Source organism: Amblyomma americanum, chromosome 1 (assembly GCF_052857255.1).
Source record: "Amblyomma americanum isolate KBUSLIRL-KWMA chromosome 1, ASM5285725v1, whole genome shotgun sequence".
In the NCBI taxonomy this organism is placed as follows: Eukaryota; Metazoa; Arthropoda; class Arachnida; order Ixodida; family Ixodidae; genus Amblyomma; species Amblyomma americanum.
The window spans coordinates 285,407,279-285,423,908 of record NC_135497.1 but is presented as its reverse complement, the minus strand read 5'-3'; the positions used below and the strand labels follow the sequence as shown (position 1 = coordinate 285,423,908).

At 44.2% G+C, this 16,630-nt stretch overlaps 1 protein-coding gene and 3 non-coding genes across 4 annotated transcripts in view; all 4 read right to left on the bottom strand.

Moving 5' to 3' along the window:
- The window catches only part of LOC144097694 (nose resistant to fluoxetine protein 6-like), a 124,575-nt gene that overhangs the window by 33,381 nt on the left and 74,564 nt on the right, over window positions 1-16,630 (bottom strand). The gene's annotated exons all lie outside the window — the stretch shown is intronic.
- TRNAV-UAC (transfer RNA valine (anticodon UAC)) lies at window positions 1,268-1,340 on the bottom strand. Its single transcript has one exon. It is a non-coding gene; the product is annotated as a tRNA-Val (tRNA).
- Window positions 6,693-6,765, bottom strand: TRNAV-UAC (transfer RNA valine (anticodon UAC)). Its single transcript has one exon. It is a non-coding gene; the product is annotated as a tRNA-Val (tRNA).
- On the bottom strand, window positions 12,118-12,190 carry TRNAV-UAC (transfer RNA valine (anticodon UAC)). Its single transcript has one exon. It is a non-coding gene; the product is annotated as a tRNA-Val (tRNA).

Genomic DNA, 16,630 nt, shown 5'->3' with positions numbered 1-16,630 from the left:
AAACTTCCGTTCTGAAACCATGCTGTATTTTAGCGAAAATTTTGATCGAGTAGTCTAGGCAGGTTCATTGCAGCTAAATACCAGATGTGCATTTCAAAACAGTAAAGGTAAGTGAAAGTAGGTAATAATTTGGAACTAGTGCTTTGGATGCCATCTTCAAGCTTGGTGCCATGTTTGTAACTTTCCAAAATGATTATTAAATTTAGAAAGACGGGAATGTTTATCATTCAAAACTATCAGCGAAATGCCGCTAGCATCTCTGCCTTTCGCCAGAGCAGTACGGCTAAGCAACATGGGTATGACAAATAAAAGTACCGGAACTGGACCTATATGGTTGTACATCGTACATGGAACGTGCTATGTAATTTACCGACGAACACGACACATATGCGTGTAGTGGTATTTGTTTTGAGTTCGTCAGTAAAGTGTACAGTGCGTTGCATGTATGATGGCTATGGCGTTAACCGAAAGCTGAAAATTCTGCATACCTGCATGCTTACCTGTAGTCTGTAGAAGAAAAACAAGCAAGAAAATAATTATTGATTGGAAGATATCGATTGTTGTAGCTTTTTCAAAGTTGTGAAGTATTAGCCATCCTTCATGTCTTAAGTCCTAACACTCAAGCTTTTCTTTCCCCTAGATATTTCGTTAGCTCCCAGAATTTTCTTTCCTTCACGCAGACCAAGAGTGCCCTCGAAAGAAGCTTCTCCAAGGTTAGGTTTAATTCCAACCTATGTAGTGGTATGTGAGATGCTGTAATTTGCCAGAGTGTGTCTCTGACCTGGTTAGACAATATTACGCACATCACGAAATGCATGCAGGCTTATGCTTGTAGTATTGCAGAGTTAATGCCGCGCAGCAGTTTGTTGAAAAAAATGCTGCCATCATGATGCTCTTGAAGGTTATTCAATCGATTAATGATCATCAGACAGGAGTTATTAATGTCTTGAATATCGAACGTAAAATAAAAACAGGAACGCCGCTATCGGGAAATGCGGTGTAGCTCCAAAGAAGAGAAACCCCTACTGCTTTACTTCACATGTGTCCGGTAAGGCATTTTTGCTTGAAGTCACGACTACATGCAGCTTGACGATCCCAAATATCACGTATTACGCATGCACTGGAACTGCATCGATGGCCAGATTTCGCAATGATGCTTCTCTTAATTCGTTATTTACATCTTCATTAGAGGTCGGTATTGCTATAATACCAGAGTAAGCAGCTGACATTGCTTGTCTATCAGCCATAAAAAAAAAGAAGAAAACTGTGGTTCCGCCCGGGATCGAACCGGGGACCTTTCGCGTGTAAAGCGAACGTGATAACCACTACACTACAGAACCAGCTGGCAAATCCGTTCTCGGGCTTGGTTTTCAGATAATTATTAGTGCGAAAGCATTGCTAGCCTTTGATTGCAGATGGCGTGTCCCCCAAACGTGGACACAAAATGTGTCGCATGATATGACGCCATCAGCTAGTGTAGAGTAGTCATGATTGAATGTTTATGACGAATGATATATAGAGTGTCAGATCATTGTCATGGTCATGTGAGTCAGTAATTGAGTGAACAGTCCGAAGTCCCGAGTCATGACCGGAATCATATTCAATGTGGTCATGACAGGAGTCAATGCATGAGGAAGGAGTTGAGTCGTGTTCATCAAAGTCATGATCATAAGTCATGGACACAAATTGGGTCGCAAAAAGTGCTGAGTCATTGGTCACAATGTGAGTCTCAAAACAATGCGCTGAGCCATAGGTCACAAAAAAAGCCGAGTCATGGGTCACAAAATGGATCCCAAAATTTTTAAGGCGGGGTTGAGGTGTCCACCGCTTTGTCGAGGTCTGAGAGCGACTGGGCCCTTTCCTTTCCTCAAAAACGTTTCCTTTCCTCAAAACACATGATTTCGCATTCCTCCACGTAAGCAGACTCAAGTGGTAATAATAGCAGAGAGTTTTAGTTTCACGTACGTAGAGGGTTCACGTACGCAAACGTGAGGAGTCTACGTAGCCTGCACGCAGGTGGTTTGAAACCCTTATAGTTACACGTGCGCGAAACAAGCCGCGCGTTACGCCTAGCGCCATCTACTAAGAAACACAGACACTGGTTGTAGCCTAAATCATCCAAGGCAAGTCTTTAAGCCAAGCCATTCATAGCGAGACGGTTGCTATGACGACGACCAACGCTGCTTCGTCAGGCTTAACAGCTGAAAAATCGCCCTTCTGTCTGAAAGACAAAAGCTATTTGTCGCTTGAAACCTTATGCGAGGGTAAGAATGGGCAAATCGAAGGCGAATACAACAGTTTAGAACACGATATCGCGTCGATGGATTAGCGACGAAGCTGTTATCGCTGTGAAGCGGGGGGCAGGGCGCCGCCATGTTTGACAACGCTGCGTACGCAAGCAACGCAAAGACCGCAACGTAAAAATCCGAACGTCACGTATGTACGTGAGACTCGCGCATACCCTTTGCGTTCTGCGCATGCGCACTGGTCACCCATAAGAGCTCTACGTACGTGAAGCCTCTGCGTACGCGAAACTAAAACTCTCTAATAATAACTGGTTTTTGGGTAAAGGAATCGGCGCAGTATCTGTCTCATATATCGTTGGACACCTTAACAATGCCGTAAGGGACGGGATAAAGGAGGGATCGAGTGAAAGAAGAAAGGAAGAAAGAGGTGCCGTAGTGGAGGGCTCCGGAATAATTTCGACCACCTGGGGATCTTTAACGTGCACTGCCCTCAGAATTGTTTTTCCGCCACCAGTGACGTTTAGCAACCAGCTGGCAATGCAACTCTAGGGGATCTGTTTGCAGCAATCATTTAGCTGCCGCCTTTGACATATTGCCATGAGCAACGAATATCCCTAGCGGTAGCAAGAGCAATAAACGTAATTCGTGGCCGCAAAAGAAAGAAGAAAGTGCCGTGTCACGGGACACACAATAAGTAAAACAAAGTTTAAGGCGGGGTTGAGGGGTTCACCGACATGTCGAGATCTTTAGAGAGTTATAGCATATCGTTACCGGCTTTACGTTACCGTTTGCCGTGTTACCGGACGCCGGACTTTCAGGTTAGCGCGGCGCACGCCAGAAATTGTTTTAGCGTACCGTCTCTCCCGTAACAAGTTACCGTAATTCTAAAACGAGTGATGATGATGGCGCATGCCCAGCTTTTAATAAAAAAAATACGGATGCATTGCAATAATTTCTTAGAAGTGAGATGCCACTTTAATAATCTTTTTCTCTGCATATAAAGACGTACCGACTACACTTTAGCTAACAGCCGACTCAGCGGCTTTTCAAATGTGCCCGTGAAGCTAGACACCTTTGCCTACCCTCGCCCGTAGAGATTTTCACTACGTAGACCTCAGTAAGCTTGCATACACAGCGCACGTTGCGTTGCAAGCGGTGTAAAAAATGCAACTACGACACCTGTTTGCCGTGCCGCATCGTCGCTTCTTTTTGTGTCTGGATGCAAACACAGTGGCGCCATCTAGTAGGAGTAAGTTAAAGCGCGCCAACTCCGGGCCGGATAAACTTTTTATTTTCTCTAATTACTGATAAATATATTAAGAGAATTATCAGTTTTTTTTCGAGGAAAAACTCGTGAAAGTATAGAAAAATAGTTGAATTGGGCACAAAACTGAAGAGGTCCAGTGTAGTCGTTGCTATTTGGCTATGTTTACGACATATAGTCAGGCTTAACTGCTCAATCGGCAAATAATCTCATAAACATGGCCTAGTTGTTACTCAAACCTCAACGTATGAGTGAGAGTTTGCAAATTAAAAGGGAATGCCTTCATGTATAGCCAGAAATGGCGCCGAAGAACGCGGTGGCGGTGCTGTATTTGGTCCGAAGCGGCCGTGCATGGCTCCGCCATGTTTGTTTACAAGCGAACGCTAACTCTCCGCAACGCTGAAAGAGATTCCGTAAAGTGCTTGCGGACCGGTAAGTGGCGGCGCATGCGCAGACGTCGTTTGCCGGGCCCGGTTAACGGTAACGTAAACACGGTAACGATACGCTATAACTCTCTAACGAGTACAAACTGCGCGAACAAGACGGGACGTAAGGCACACAAAAAGACAGTCAAAGTGCAGACTGTGTAGTCATTCTCTTCATTTTGAACAAACTTGCCCGCAATTTAGCTTGCATGGGCAGAGGGGCCCTGTAATTTCTTCCTGCTGCACTTCGTTCATTAAGGTTTCCGTACATACATTTCTCTTTTTATACTTTGACATAATACCCAGCTTGCAGGGGGAAAAAAGATTATGACTCGCTGCCTCATTAGTCCTCTCCAGGCAGCTTGGCATCCTGAACAGAGTCTACTCCGTACGATCGATGCGCCTACCCTGTGTTAAATGCCATTCTTTACTTCTTGAACCCGCGAGCATCGTTCAAAAATATTAATGCAAAGGAAGGGGAGGAGTGGCGTGGATAATGTAATATTTGAAACAAATCAATATTTCTAGACGCCCACGGTAGAACTTTGAAACAGCGATAAAAACTCAATTATTGATATGGGGAGAGGGGGAGAGTGAATCATCTCAGTTGAATTTTAGTTTCGTACTCAGGTGAAAAACTTGAGGCGAAGGGCATTGTTTTTTATAGACAGATAAATCCAGCTTAACAGCTCAACTCCCTTTTCTGCGTGGTCGTGTTAAGCAGTCGATCCCACCTCGCAGGGAGAAGCCGAGAATGGATAGAATGGACACCAATTAGAGCTACAAAGTGCATGCGAAGAGACCTATCTCAAACATCGTTGGCGTACTGTAAAATAAGGCTAAGACACTATCCGTAGCTGAATACTTTAACCTCCTTGCTTACGTTGGTAACATTTTGTTGCAGCCGAAAGCCTTTCAGGCCCTGCTGACGAGGCTGCTAGCTTATTCGGATCACATATGATCTTGGGTGGACCTGGGGTGAACAGCAGTTATTCAAAATATGTGTGCTAATGTTTTCATTACTGGGTGAACAGCTTCTGTTAACTTGTTCATGTTTTGTTTTCAGCGCACATGAGTGCAGTTTTGAGCTTTCGGTGTCACAATCTCCCGACACCACTACGCGACGCGACCAAGCCCATCCTGCAGCTGTGCGCAGTCCCTCAGATTAGACATCCCGGTGTACAAAACAGGCATCAAAAAATGGCTTGCTATTTCTATTAAACGTTGCAGAAAATAAAATTCACAAAAACAGATGACAATAAAGCGGCCGCAGTGCTGATTCATGAAACAGAAGGGATGTTAATTCTAACGGCACCGAATGAATACCAGTTGGAACAGTGTGTTGTTTCCTCAGCTTTAAACGTTTTCAGATTTATTATCGCACAAGCTGAATTGACATGCAACAACACTCAGCACTGAGTGGTTTTGGAAGTACAATAACGAATAAAGTATTAGCTTTGATATCTAGAGAGAACTGCCTTCAACAAACTTCCGTTCTGAAACCATGCTGTATTTTAGCGAAAATTTTGATCGAGTAGTCTAGGCAGGTTCATTGCAGCTAAATACCAGATGTGCATTTCAAAACAGTAAAGGTAAGTGAAAGTAGGTAATAATTTGGAACTAGTGCTTTGGATGCCATCTTCAAGTTTGGTGCCATGTTTGTAACTTTCCAAAATGATTATTAAATTTAGAAAGACGGGAATGTTTATCATTCAAAACTATCAGCGAAATGCCGCTAGCATCTCTGCCTTTCGCCAGAGCAGTACGGCTAAGCAACATGGGTATGACAAATAAAAGTACCGGAACTGGACCTATATGGTTGTACATCGTACATGGAACGTGCTATGTAATTTACCGACGAACACGACACATATGCGTGTAGTGGTATTTGTTTTGAGTTCGTCAGTAAAGTGTACAGTGCGTTGCATGTATGATGGCTATGGCGTTAACCGAAAGCTGAAAATTCTGCATACCTGCATGCTTACCTGTAGTCTGTAGCAGAAAAACAAGCAAGAAAATAATTATTGATTGGAAGATATCGATTGTTGTAGCTTTTTCAAAGTTGTGAAATATTAGCCATCCTTCATGTCTTAAGTCCGGACACTCAAGCTTTTCTTTCCCCTAGATATTTCGTTAGCTCCCAGAATTTTCTTTCCTTCACGCAGACCAAGAGTGCCCTCGAAAGAAGCTTCTCCAAGGTTAGGTTTAATTCCAACCTATGTAGTGGTATGTGAGATGCTGTAATTTGCCAGAGTGTGTCTCTGACCTGGTTAGACAATATTACGCACATCACGAAATGCATGCAGGCTTATGCTTGTAGTATTGCAGAGTTAATGCCGCGCAGCAGTTTGTTGAAAAAAATGCTGCCATCATGATGCTCTTGAAGGTTATTCAATCGATTAATGATCATCAGACAGGAGTTATTAATGTCTTGAATATCGAACGTAAAATAAAAACAGGAACGCCGCCGCTATCGGGAAATGCGGTGTAGCTCCAAAGAAGAGAAACCCCTACTGCTTTACTTCACATGTGTCCGGTAAGGCATTTTTGCTTGAAGTCACGACTACATGCAGCTTGATGATCCCATATATCACGTATTACGCATGCACTGGAACTGCATCGAAGGCCAGATTTCGCAATGATGCTTCTCTTAATTCGTTATTTACATCTTCATTATAGGTCGGTATTGCTATAATACCAGAGTAAGCAGCTGACATTGCTTGTCTATCAGCCATACAAAAAGAAAAAAGGAAACCGTGGTTCCGCCCGGGATCGAACCGGGGACCTTTCGCGTGTAAAGCGAACGTGATAACCACTACACTACAGAACCAGCTGGCAAATCCGTTCTCGGGCTTGGTTTTCAGACAATTATTAGTGCGAAAGCATTGCTAGCCTTTGATTGCAGATGGCGTGTCCCCCAAAAGTGGACGCAAAATGTGTCGCATGATATGACGCCATCAGCTAGTGTAGAGTAGTCATGATTGAATGTTTATGACGAATGATATATAGAGTGTCAGATCATTGTCATGGTCATGTGAGTCAGTAATTGAGTGATTAGTCCGAAGTCACGAGTCATGACCGGAATCATATTCATTGTGGTCATGACAGGAGTCAATGCATGAGGGAGGAGTTGAGTCGTGTTCATCAAAGTCATGATCATAAGTCATGGACACAAAATGGGTCGCAAAAAGTGCTGAGTCATTGGTCACAATGTGAGTCTCAAAACAATGCGCTGAGCCATAGGTCACAAAAAAAGCCGAGTCATGGGTCACAAAATGGATCCCAAAATTTTTAAGGCGGGGTTGAGGTGTCCACCGCTTTGTCGAGGTATGAGAGCGACTGGGCCCTTTCCTTTCCTCAAAACCGTTTCCTTTCCTCAAAACACATGATTTCGCATTCCTCCACGTAAGCAGATTGAAGTGGTAATAATAGCAGAGAGTTTTAGTTTCACGTACGTAGAGGGTTCACGTACGCAAACGTGAGGAGTCTACGTAGCCTGCACGCAGGTGGTTTGAAACCCTTATAGTTACACGTGCGCGAAACAAGCCGCGCGTTACGCCTAGCGCCATCTACTAAGAAACACAGACACTGGTTGTAGCCTAAATCATCCAAGGCAAGTCTTTAAGCCAAGCCATTCATAGCGAGACGGTTGCTATGACGACGACCAACGCTGCTTCGTCAGGCTTAACAGCTGAAAAATCGCCCTTCTGTCTGAAAGACAAAAGCTATTTGTCGCTTGAAACCTTATGCGAGGGTAAGAATGGGCAAATCGAAGGCGAATACAACAGTTTAGAACACGATATCGCGTCGATGGATTAGCGACGAAGCTGTTATCGCTGTGAAGCGGGGGGCAGGGCGCCGCCATGTTTGACAACGCTGCGTACGCAAGCAACGCAAAGACCGCAACGTAAAAATCCGAACGTCACGTATGTACGTGAGACTCGCGCATACCCTTTGCGTTCTGCGCATGCGCACTGGTCACCCATAAGAGCTCTACGTACGTGAAGCCTCTGCGTACGCGAAACTAAAACTCTCTAATAATAACTGGTTTTTGGGTAAAGGAATCGGCGCAGTATCTGTCTCATATATCGTTGGACACCTTAACAATGCCGTAAGGGACGGGATAAAGGAGGGATCGAGTGAAAGAAGAAAGGAAGAAAGAGGTGCCGTAGTGGAGGGCTCCGGAATAATTTCGACCACCTGGGGATCTTTAACGTGCACTGCCCTCAGAATTGTTTTTCCGCCACCAGTGACGTTTAGCAACCAGCTGGCAATGCAACTCTAGGGGATCTGTTTGCAGCAATCATTTAGCTGCCGCCTTTGACATATTGCCATGAGCAACGAATATCCCTAGCGGTAGCAAGAGCAATAAACGTAATTCGTGGCCGCAAAAGAAAGAAGAAAGTGCCGTGTCACGGGACACACAATAAGTAAAACAAAGTTTAAGGCGGGGTTGAGGGGTTCACCGACATGTCGAGATCTTTAGAGAGTTATAGCATATCGTTACCGGCTTTACGTTACCGTTTGCCGTGTTACCGGACGCCGGACTTTCAGGTTAGCGCGGCGCACGCCAGAAATTGTTTTAGCGTACCGTCTCTCCCGTAACAAGTTACCGTAATTCTAAAACGAGTGATGATGATGGCGCATGCCCAGCTTTTAATAAAAAAAATACGGATGCATTGCAATAATTTCTTAGAAGTGAGATGCCACTTTAATAATCTTTTTCTCTGCATATAAAGACGTACCGACTACACTTTAGCTAACAGCCGACTCAGCGGCTTTTCAAATGTGCCCGTGAAGCTAGACACCTTTGCCTACCCTCGCCCGTAGAGATTTTCACTACGTAGACCTCAGTAAGCTTGCATACACAGCGCACGTTGCGTTGCAAGCGGTGTAAAAAATGCAACTACGACACCTGTTTGCCGTGCCGCATCGTCGCTTCTTTTTGTGTCTGGATGCAAACACAGTGGCGCCATCTAGTAGGAGTAAGTTAAAGCGCGCCAACTCCGGGCCGGATAAACTTTTTATTTTCTCTAATTACTGATAAATATATTAAGAGAATTATCAGTTTTTTTTCGAGGAAAAACTCGTGAAAGTATAGAAAAATAGTTGAATTGGGCACAAAACTGAAGAGGTCCAGTGTAGTCGTTGCTATTTGGCTATGTTTACGACATATAGTCAGGCTTAACTGCTCAATCGGCAAATAATCTCATAAACATGGCCTAGTTGTTACTCAAACCTCAACGTATGAGTGAGAGTTTGCAAATTAAAAGGGAATGCCTTCATGTATAGCCAGAAATGGCGCCGAAGAACGCGGTGGCGGTGCTGTATTTGGTCCGAAGCGGCCGTGCATGGCTCCGCCATGTTTGTTTACAAGCGAACGCTAACTCTCCGCAACGCTGAAAGAGATTCCGTAAAGTGCTTGCGGACCGGTAAGTGGCGGCGCATGCGCAGACGTCGTTTGCCGGGCCCGGTTAACGGTAACGTAAACACGGTAACGATACGCTATAACTCTCTAACGAGTACAAACTGCGCGAACAAGACGGGACGTAAGGCACACAAAAAGACAGTCAAAGTGCAGACTGTGTAGTCATTCTCTTCATTTTGAACAAACTTGCCCGCAATTTAGCTTGCATGGGCAGAGGGGCCCTGTAATTTCTTCCTGCTGCACTTCGTTCATTAAGGTTTCCGTACATACATTTCTCTTTTTATACTTTGACATAATACCCAGCTTGCAGGGGGAAAAAAGATTATGACTCGCTGCCTCATTAGTCCTCTCCAGGCAGCTTGGCATCCTGAACAGAGTCTACTCCGTACGATCGATGCGCCTACCCTGTGTTAAATGCCATTCTTTACTTCTTGAACCCGCGAGCATCGTTCAAAAATATTAATGCAAAGGAAGGGGAGGAGTGGCGTGGATAATGTAATATTTGAAACAAATCAATATTTCTAGACGCCCACGGTAGAACTTTGAAACAGCGATAAAAACTCAATTATTGATATGGGGAGAGGGGGAGAGTGAATCATCTCAGTTGAATTTTAGTTTCGTACTCAGGTGAAAAACTTGAGGCGAAGGGCATTGTTTTTTATAGACAGATAAATCCAGCTTAACAGCTCAACTCCCTTTTCTGCGTGGTCGTGTTAAGCAGTCGATCCCACCTCGCAGGGAGAAGCCGAGAATGGATAGAATGGACACCAATTAGAGCTACAAAGTGCATGCGAAGAGACCTATCTCAAACATCGTTGGCGTACTGTAAAATAAGGCTAAGACACTATCCGTAGCTGAATACTTTAACCTCCTTGCTTACGTTGGTAACATTTCGTTGCAGCCGAAAGCCTTTCAGGCCCTGCTGACGAGGCTGCTAGCTTATTCGGATCACATATGATCTTGGGTGGACCTGGGGTGAACAGCAGTTATTCAAAATATGTGTGCTAATGTTTTCATTACTGGGTGAACAGCTTCTGTTAACTTGTTCATGTTTTGTTTTCAGCGCACATGAGTGCAGTTTTGAGCTTTCGGTGTCACAATCTCCCGACACCACTACGCGACGCGACCAAGCCCATCCTGCAGCTGTGCGCAGTCCCTCAGATTAGACATCCCGGTGTACAAAACAGGCATCAAAAAATGGCTTGCTATTTCTATTAAACGTTGCAGAAAATAAAATTCACAAAAACAGATGACAATAAAGCGGCCGCAGTGCTGATTCATGAAACAGAAGGGATGTTAATTCTAACGGCACCGAATGAATACCAGTTGGAACAGTGTGTTGTTTCCTCAGCTTTAAACGTTTTCAGATTTATTATCGCACAAGCTGAATTGACATGCAACAACACTCAGCACTGAGTGGTTTTGGAAGTACAATAACGAATAAAGTATTAGCTTTGATATCTAGAGAGAACTGCCTTCAACAAACTTCCGTTCTGAAACCATGCTGTATTTTAGCGAAAATTTTGATCGAGTAGTCTAGGCAGGTTCATTGCAGCTAAATACCAGATGTGCATTTCAAAACAGTAAAGGTAAGTGAAAGTAGGTAATAATTTGGAACTAGTGCTTTGGATGCCATCTTCAAGTTTGGTGCCATGTTTGTAACTTTCCAAAATGATTATTAAATTTAGAAAGACGGGAATGTTTATCATTCAAAACTATCAGCGAAATGCCGCTAGCATCTCTGCCTTTCGCCAGAGCAGTACGGCTAAGCAACATGGGTATGACAAATAAAAGTACCGGAACTGGACCTATATGGTTGTACATCGTACATGGAACGTGCTATGTAATTTACCGACGAACACGACACATATGCGTGTAGTGGTATTTGTTTTGAGTTCGTCAGTAAAGTGTACAGTGCGTTGCATGTATGATGGCTATGGCGTTAACCGAAAGCTGAAAATTCTGCATACCTGCATGCTTACCTGTAGTCTGTAGCAGAAAAACAAGCAAGAAAATAATTATTGATTGGAAGATATCGATTGTTGTAGCTTTTTCAAAGTTGTGAAATATTAGCCATCCTTCATGTCTTAAGTCCGGACACTCAAGCTTTTCTTTCCCCTAGATATTTCGTTAGCTCCCAGAATTTTCTTTCCTTCACGCAGACCAAGAGTGCCCTCGAAAGAAGCTTCTCCAAGGTTAGGTTTAATTCCAACCTATGTAGTGGTATGTGAGATGCTGTAATTTGCCAGAGTGTGTCTCTGACCTGGTTAGACAATATTACGCACATCACGAAATGCATGCAGGCTTATGCTTGTAGTATTGCAGAGTTAATGCCGCGCAGCAGTTTGTTGAAAAAAATGCTGCCATCATGATGCTCTTGAAGGTTATTCAATCGATTAATGATCATCAGACAGGAGTTATTAATGTCTTGAATATCGAACGTAAAATAAAAACAGGAACGCCGCCGCTATCGGGAAATGCGGTGTAGCTCCAAAGAAGAGAAACCCCTACTGCTTTACTTCACATGTGTCCGGTAAGGCATTTTTGCTTGAAGTCACGACTACATGCAGCTTGATGATCCCATATATCACGTATTACGCATGCACTGGAACTGCATCGAAGGCCAGATTTCGCAATGATGCTTCTCTTAATTCGTTATTTACATCTTCATTATAGGTCGGTATTGCTATAATACCAGAGTAAGCAGCTGACATTGCTTGTCTATCAGCCATACAAAAAGAAAAAAGGAAACCGTGGTTCCGCCCGGGATCGAACCGGGGACCTTTCGCGTGTAAAGCGAACGTGATAACCACTACACTACAGAACCAGCTGGCAAATCCGTTCTCGGGCTTGGTTTTCAGACAATTATTAGTGCGAAAGCATTGCTAGCCTTTGATTGCAGATGGCGTGTCCCCCAAAAGTGGACGCAAAATGTGTCGCATGATATGACGCCATCAGCTAGTGTAGAGTAGTCATGATTGAATGTTTATGACGAATGATATATAGAGTGTCAGATCATTGTCATGGTCATGTGAGTCAGTAATTGAGTGATTAGTCCGAAGTCACGAGTCATGACCGGAATCATATTCATTGTGGTCATGACAGGAGTCAATGCATGAGGGAGGAGTTGAGTCGTGTTCATCAAAGTCATGATCATAAGTCATGGACACAAAATGGGTCGCAAAAAGTGCTGAGTCATTGGTCACAATGTGAGTCTCAAAACAATGCGCTGAGCCATAGGTCACAAAAAAAGCCGAGTCATGGGTCACAAAATGGATCCCAAAATTTTTAAGGCGGGGTTGAGGTGTCCACCGCTTTGTCGAGGTATGAGAGCGACTGGGCCCTTTCCTTTCCTCAAAACCGTTTCCTTTCCTCAAAACACATGATTTCGCATTCCTCCACGTAAGCAGATTGAAGTGGTAATAATAGCAGAGAGTTTTAGTTTCACGTACGTAGAGGGTTCACGTACGCAAACGTGAGGAGTCTACGTAGCCTGCACGCAGGTGGTTTGAAACCCTTATAGTTACACGTGCGCGAAACAAGCCGCGCGTTACGCCTAGCGCCATCTACTAAGAAACACAGACACTGGTTGTAGCCTAAATCATCCAAGGCAAGTCTTTAAGCCAAGCCATTCATAGCGAGACGGTTGCTATGACGACGACCAACGCTGCTTCGTCAGGCTTAACAGCTGAAAAATCGCCCTTCTGTCTGAAAGACAAAAGCTATTTGTCGCTTGAAACCTTATGCGAGGGTAAGAATGGGCAAATCGAAGGCGAATACAACAGTTTAGAACACGATATCGCGTCGATGGATTAGCGACGAAGCTGTTATCGCTGTGAAGCGGGGGGCAGGGCGCCGCCATGTTTGACAACGCTGCGTACGCAAGCAACGCAAAGACCGCAACATAAAAATCCGAACCTCACGTACGTACGTGAGACTCGCCCATACCCTTTGCGTTCTGCGCATGCGCACTGGTCACCCATAAGAGCTCTACGTACGTGAAGCCTCTGCGTACGCGAAACTAAAGCTCTCTAATAATAACTGGTTTTTGGGTAAAGGAATTGGCGCAGTATCTGTCTCATATATCGTTGGACACCTTAACAATGCCGTAAGGGACGGGAAAAAGGAGGGATCGAGTGAAAGAAGAAAGGAAGAAAGAGGTGCCGTAGTGGAGGGCTCCGGAATAATTTCGACCACCTGGGGATCTTTAACGTGCACTGCCCTCAGAATTGTTTTTCCGCCACCAGTGACGTTTAGCAACCAGCTGGCAATGCAACTCTAGGGGATCTGTTTGCAGCAATTATTTAGCTGCCGCCTTTGACATATTCCCATGAGCAACGAATATCACTAGCGGTAGCAAGAGCAATAAACTTAATTCGTGGCCGCAAAAGAAAGAAGAAAGTGCCGTGTCACGGGACACACAATAAGTAAAACAAAGTTTAAGGCGGGGTTGAGGGGTTCACCGACATGTCGAGATCTTTAGAGAGTTATAGCATATCGTTACCGGGTTTACGTTACCGTTTGCCGTGTTACCGGACGCCGGACTTTCAGGTTAGCGCGGCGCACGCCAGAAATTGTTTTAGCGTACCGTCTCTCCCGTAACAAGTTACCGTAATTCTAAAACGAGTGATGATGATGGCGCATGCCCAGCTTTTAATAAAAAAAATACGGATGCATTGCAATAATTTCTTAGAAGTGAGATGCCACTTTAATAATCTTTTTCTCTGCATATAAAGACGTACCGACTACACTTTAGCTAACAGCCGACTCAGCGGCTTTTCAAATGTGCCCGTGAAGCTAGACACCTTTGCCTACCCTGGCCAGTAGACAATTTCACTACGTAGACCTCAGTAAGCTTGCATACACAGCACACGTTGCGTTGCAAGCGGTGTAAAAAATGCAACTACGACACCTGTTTGCCGTGCCGCATCGTCGATTCTTTTTGTGTCTGGATGCAAACACAGTGGCGCCATCTAGTGGGAGTAAGTTAAAGCGCGCCAACTCCGGGCCGGATAAACTTTTTATTTTCTCTAATTACTGATAAATATAGTAAGAGAATTATCAGTTTTCTTTCGAGGAAAAACTCGTGAAAGTATAGAAAAATAGTTGAATTGGGCACAAAACTGAAGAGGTCCAGTGTAGTCGTTGCTATTTGGCTATGTTTACGACATATAGTCAGGCTTAACTGCTCAATCGGCAAATAATCTCATAAACATGGCCTAGTTGTTACTCAAACCTCAACGTATGAGTGAGAGTTTGCAAATTAAAAGGGAATGCCTTCATGTATAGCCAGAAATGGCGCCGAAGAACGCGGTGGCGGTGCTGTATTTGGTCCGAAGCGGCCGTGCAGGGCTCCGCCATGTTTGTTTACAAGCGAACGCTAACTCTCCGCAACGCTGAAAGAGATTCCGTAAAGTGCTTGCGGACCGGTAAGTGGCGGCGCATGCGCAGACGTCGTTTGCCGGGCCCGGTTAACGGTAACGTAAACACGGTAACGATACGCTATAACTCTCTAACGAGTACAAACTGCGCGAACAAGACGGGACGTAAGGCACACAAAAAGACAGTCAAAGTGCAGACTGTGTAGTCATTCTCTTCATTTTGAACAAACTTGCCCGCAATTTAGCTTGCATGGGCAGAGGGGCCCTGTAATTTCTTCCTGCTGCACTTCGTTCATTTAGGTTTCCGTACATACATTTCTCTTTTTATACTTTGACATAATACCCAGCTTGCAGGGGGAAAAAGATTATGACTCGCTGCCTCATTAGTCCTCTCCAGGCAGCTTGGCATCCTGAACAGAGTCTACTCCGTACGATCGATGCGCCTACCCTGTGTTAAATGCCATTCTTTACTTCTTGAACCCGCGAGCATCGTTCAAAAATATTAATGCAAAGGAAGGGGAGGAGTGGCGTGGATAATGTAATATTTGAAACAAATCAATATTTCTAGACGCCCACAGTAGAACTTTGAAACAGCGATAAAAACTCAATTATTGATATGGGGAGAGGGGGAGAGTGAATCATCTCAGTTGAATTTTAGTTTCGTACTCAGGTGAAAAACTTGAGGCGAAGGGCATTGTTTTTTATAGACAGATAAATCCAGCTTAACAGCTCAACTCCTTTTCTGCGTGGTCGTGTTAAGCAGTCGATCCCACCTCGCAGGGAGAAGCCGAGAATGGATAGAATGGACACCAATTAGAGCTACAAAGTGCATGCGAAGAGACCTATCTCAAACATAGTTGGCGTACTGTAAAATAAGGCTAAGACACTATCCGTAGCTGAATACTTTAACCTCCTTGCTTACGTTGGTAACATTTCGTTGCAGCCGAAAGCCTTTCAGGCCCTGCTGACGAGGCTGCTAGCTTATTCGGATCACATATGATCTTGGGTGGACCTGGGGTGAACAGCAGTTATTCAAAATATGTGTGCTAACGTTTTCATTACTGGGTGAACAGCTTCTGTTAACTTGTTCATGTTTTGTTTTCAGCGCACATGAGTGCAGTTTTGAGCTTTCGGTGTCACAATCTCCCGACACCACTACGCGACGCGACCAAGCCCATCCTGCAGCTGTGCGCAGTCCCTCAGATTAGACATCCCGGTGTACAAAACAGGCATCAAAAAATGGCTTGCTATTTCTATTAAACGTTGCAGAAAATAAGATTCACAAAAACAGATGACAATAAAGCGGCCGCAGTGCTGATTCATGAAACAGAAGGGATGTTACTTCTAACGGCACCGAATGAATACCAGTTGGAACAGTGTGTTTCCTCAGCTTTAAACATTTTCAGATTTATTATCGCACAAGCTGAATTGACATGCAACAACACTCAGCACTGAGTGGTTTTGGAAGTACAATAACGAATAAAGTATTAGCTTTGATATCTAGAGAGAACTGCCTTCAACAAACTTCCGTTCTGAAACCATGCTGTATTTTAGCGAAAATTTTGATCGAGTAGTCTAGGCAGGTTCATTGCAGCTAAATACCAGATGCGCATTTCAAAACAGTAAAGGTAAGTGAAAGTAGGTAATAATTTGGAACTAGTGCTTTGGATGCCATCTTCAAGCTTGGTGCCATGTTTGTAACTTTCCAAAATGATTATTCAAATTTAGAAAGACAGGAATGTTTATCATTCATAACTATCAGCGAAATGCCGCTAGCATCTCTGCCTTTCGCCAGAGCAGTACGGCTAAGCAACATGGGTATGACAAATAAAAGTACCGGAACTGGACCTATATGGTTGTACATCGTACATGGAACGTGCTATGTA